Raw genomic sequence first — 5,093 nt, 5'->3', positions numbered from 1 at the left:
GGCATAAGCAACCAACATTAAACAATATTCAAAGTCTAGGGGAAGGTTTTGTAGTGACAGTGTGTGTTGCTCACAAGCATATCTTGATTTAGGAATGTAGGAGCTTGAAGCGGGCCTGCAGAGTGCGGCGAGGTAGAGATTACCAAGGGAGGCCCGGGTATTGAGCACTTGTGAAGCAAATTCAAGAACTGGAAACAGAAATGGTATTAAAGATTGCTTCCACTTGCTAATTTTGGAGATGTAGAAGTAGGTTCTCAGAAAGTAACTTCTCCAAGGTTTGTGAAAGAACCTAAGAGAAAAATCAGGGAAAATTGGGAAACTGATTTTTAACATACTCATAACACCCAGAGAAGGCATCCAATGATTAGTTAGGAGTTGGGGAGGGCGTCTGGGACAGAGAGAACAGATTCTCCAGGGCGCTTTTTAGCTGCAGTGAATGATTGAACATGATGAACCATATAACACTCAGGAGGAAAAAGGCTGAGAAAATCACTATTCATAAAAGATCAAACAAAAATTTAAAATATCCAATGGCTTCCTCTTATCCAGTCCCAATATTTCTCAACCTCCACTTTAAAAGTAGACATCACTGCTCTTTACCCATTGTTTCTCAGACAACTGACTTTTCAGATCCATGCAAGTTTTTCTTATTTGTATCATGTAGAATAGAACAATGGATTTCTTCTTGTCACTTTATTATATCTTTTTATTTTATTTTTTTTACTTTCTTATATCTTAAATCATGAAAGTTGTGCTGAGGCTCTGCAGAATGTTTCTCTTTCTTCTCAGGCTTAGGATTCAGTTTACCTCGGATTCTATCCACTCCCTGGCACTGGTCAATGTGGACATGGTGTTCTGTCCTCAGGGCCACACTTCTGCAGGCATTCTTGGTGCCCTCTTGTTCTGCTAATGCAGAAGAGAGCCCTAGAAGCTAAGACTCAGGCCAGCACCCGTGTTACACACGTGAATTGGGAAGAAGGAAATGCATGCTTCCTCTGCTGGTTTTCATCAGGGAATATGATGTGAGCTGAGGAGAAAAAAAGGTGAAATCCTTTTAAGTCAACTTGAAAACGAAATCGCTCCATGAAGCCTTAAGAGCCTATAATTTACCCAGGAGCTGAAACATATGCACTCTCTAAACAACCAGAATAAAGAAACAATCTATTTTAAAACCTGGTTTCACAGTCTCTTGGCTCCAAATTAAACCTTTCATTGTAGGGGAAGAAAGTGCTTGGGTGTGTTCAACAAGAAACAAGAAATGTTTGCTTTCAAACTGTCTAGTAGCTCTGAGATGACTGTGACCTAGAAGGCATTACTGGAGAAGCAGGTTCCCTCACAGGAAGTGGAGTGCCTTTTCCCAGCGCAAACAGATGTGCACTCAGCCCCAAAGGAGGATTTGCCTCACAGATGGGCTTGTCCCGAATATGAACCTGCTTTCATCATGGTAAAAGTGACATTTTGTAATAATGAAATTCAGCTGTTTCCATGCCTTAGGGAGGAATTATCTGTGAGGATACATTCCCCCTTTCTCTTTTGTACACACCCATACACTCGTTTGCAGACACAGGCATACTCTCTGACACATACACACTCACACTCATACACACACTCTCACAGCATACAATACATCTGTGGATGTGGACAGCAAATCTTTCAAAAGGTATCTTCCATATCTCTAATACCATACCCGGTTTAAGGTGCTAAAATTGCCGTCCATAATACAGTGATCAGAATGTGCTGTTAAATTGTTGATTAAACCAATCTCTCACAATGGTCTATGGTTCCTACCCCAGAAAAAGCTAGAGGTTAAGTGTGTACGGGGACACTCAAAGAAGCACTGAAGAGTGGAGCTATAAGTGCTTAGTGGTTGCTTTCATTCAGAAACTGACCACAGTAACATGAAGCTCCCCTGGACACATGGGTCCTCAGGCTCTTTGTTCCCCATGGCTTTACACTCAAGGCAGATGGCATTCCCTAACTTAACTAGATCTTTGCTGCCTCTGGTTACCCTAGCTTGAACTTCTCTTGCCTCCAAATCTCAAAGTCAAGGGGACAATAGACTAAATTATACTTCAGAAGTATTTGGATCCGATTTTCAGCTGTGAAAGGCACCGGGGAGAGGAGGCGACAGATGTCAGGCACTGGATAGGGAACCTTTAAAAACTCATGCCAACGAGCAAAGCCAGTGCCAGGGGCAGCAGCATCGGCTACAGCACTGAAGACCCAACCCTAACGCGTCAGCACACTCCTATGCTCCTTGTTTCTCCATGACATTCTTGCTATGGCAAACACGACTTGTTTAAACTGTGAGCCGAAGTAAACCCGTCCTTTGTTAAATTCATTGATTTTGTTGGGTTTTTAAATTAGAGCAACAAGAAAGGCAGTTCATATAGACAATACTTATGAAAGAGGCCCAAGTTTTCTTTACCTGTTCAGATACAGGGACTGCAAATTGAAAATATGAAAGGACTATTAGGACAGGTTTTTTTTTCCCCCAGTAAGTAAAGCATTTACTTTAACATTTTTATGCCTTTAAAAATAAACTCACATTTAATTCACATTTTACTACTAAATACAAAGATAGCAATATATTCAGTTTAAAAAACATCTATTTATCACCTATCTATCTATCTATCTATCTATCTATCTATCTATCTATCTATCTATCTATCTATCCATCCATCCATCCATCCATCCATCCATCCATCCATCCGTCTATCTGTTGTTTTTCAAGACAAGGTTTCTCTGTGTAGCTTTTGCTGTCCTGGAACTTGCTCTGTAGACCAGGCTGGCCTTTAACTCAGAGATCTGTTCTATATAGTTAAGAGTGAAATGGGGACTGTCCTGCGAAGTTCACACTCGCCACCAGTTTACCATGGATAACTATATCCCCACGCTCCTTGTCAACAACAGCTCCGGCATATGTTATGCCAACTTTGTGGGCAATGACACTCTCTGGGCCATCTTCCCCTTAGTCTTGGGCCATGATGGCGGGCATGGGCTAAAATGACTCCTACATAGGTGATGAGGCCCAGAGCAAGAGAATCACTCTGACACTGAGTACTCCATCAAACATGGCATTGTCACCAACTGGGATGACATGGAGACAACCATATTTCTACAATGAGTGGTGTGAGGCCCCTAAGGAGCACCCCATGCTGTTCACTGAGGTGCCCCTAAGCCCCAAGGCCAACTGTGAACAGATGGCCCAAATCATGTTTGAGATCTTCAACACCCCAGCCACGTATGTAGACATTCAGGCTGTGCGGTCCCTGTCTGCCTCTGGTGGAACCACTGGCATTGTGATGACTCTGGAGATAGGCCCATCCTCCCTGGGCCCATCTATGAGGGCTAAGCTCTTTGCTATGCCATCCTGCATCTGGACCTGACTAGCTATGACCTGACAGACTGCCTCGTGAAGATCCTGGTTGAGTGGGGCTACAGCTTCCACACCACCGCCAAGACGGAAATCATGCATGACATCGAGGGGAAGCTGTGGTATGTTGCTGTGATGTTCAGCATTACATTTAATGTTTAGACTTACTATGCTTGAGAGACCAAAAAGCAAAAAATGCCTCTAACATGTAAGCCCTTAGTTTGTTCAGCTGGTACCCTAGCAATCTACTTCCCTTTCCCCCAAATGCTGAAGACTTCTTAAATCAACCCATCTTGTAAAATTTGCTGCTCTAGCAAGATAAGACTGTATTTTTGCTTTTGTAATCAAACTTGCTTACTTGTTCAATGACTAGGACAACTGCAAGACATTTATGTTAAAATTAGACCCTGCCTACACGTAGACCGAATACATGTAATCTTGTGGTTTTTGACTCTATAAACCTTGGACTGATGTGGCTAGCTGCTGCATCCTGTGAGCGATGTCGTTTGCGGGTCTGGTGCCATGAGTATCCAGCGCCAGTATTTAATAAATCCCTTTCTTATTAACATTTATTCATAGTCATGGTGAATCTCTGAGCAATCCCAGACCCCTAACAGTTGTACTGGACTTTGAGCTAGAGAGGGCCACTGCTGCATCCCTTTCTTCCCTAGAGAAGAGCTATGAGTGGCCTGACAGCCACATCATTATTGGCAACGAGCAGTTCCAGGGCTCCGAGGCTCTCTTCCAGTTTTCCTTCCTGAGTATGGATTCCTGTGGCATCCATGAAATCATAGTCAATTCCACCATGAAGTGTGATGTTGACATCCACAAAGACCTCTGTGCCAGCATAGCTCTGTCTAGTGGCCTCACCATATATCCAGATATGGTTGGCAGGACACAGGGGGCCACTGCTCTGCCTCCCAGAATGATGGAGATCAAGATCATTGATCCTCCTGAGCACGGGCTCATCTTGGCCTCACTGTCCACATTCCAGTGAAGTGGATCAGCCAACAGGAGTAGGTTGACTCCAGCTCATCTTCATGCTCTTTAGAGTCTCATATCCAAACACAACCACTTTCTTCCCAGAGTCTCTCATCTTGTGCAAAACAGTGAAGAGAAATTTATGTAGCCTTACTTCTCAGGGCATGTCTTCAGCCTCTGTTTTCTAAATTTGAAGTTTTTAAATGTCTGTTTATAAACTTATTAAATATTTATTTCATGCATGTGAGCACTCTACCTGCCTGTATGTATGTGTATCATGTGTGTACCTAGTGCCAGAGGAAGTTAAAAGAGGGTACCAGATCCCCTAGAACTAGACTTAAGAATAATTGTGAATTACCATGTGATTGCTGGGAACTAAACCTAGGTTCTCTGCAAAGGAACCAAATGCTCTTACCTGCTGAGCCACTTTCCAGCCCCTCTTAATGTCTATTTTTAATGAACATATTTCTTCTATTTTATCTATCTATCTATCTATCTATCTATCTATCTATCTATCTATCTATCTATCATCTATCATTATCTAATATATGTGTGTAGTGTGTGTGTGTGTGTGTGTGTGTGTGTGTGTGTGTGTGTGTGTGTCTGTGTCTGTGTGTGTAGGTTAGAGGATAACTTGGGGAAGTTTGTTCTTTCTTTCCACCATGTGGTACCCAGGGATCAAACAGGACAACAGGAAACTCCTGAGGTATAGTTGTCTCTTGTCGTACTGTATACA

General features: G+C 42.7%; 1 pseudogene; it reads left to right on the top strand.

The window, feature by feature from the left end:
• Positions 1–2,872: 2,872 nt before the first annotated feature.
• On the top strand, positions 2,873–4,396 carry LOC131895559 (actin, cytoplasmic 1-like; annotated as a pseudogene).
• The last annotated feature ends 697 nt before the right edge of the window (positions 4,397–5,093 follow it).

Source organism: Peromyscus eremicus, chromosome 19 (assembly GCF_949786415.1).
Source record: "Peromyscus eremicus chromosome 19, PerEre_H2_v1, whole genome shotgun sequence".
NCBI lineage: Eukaryota > Metazoa > Chordata > Mammalia > Rodentia > Cricetidae > Peromyscus > Peromyscus eremicus.
This window is presented reverse-complemented; position numbering and strand designations above follow the sequence as displayed.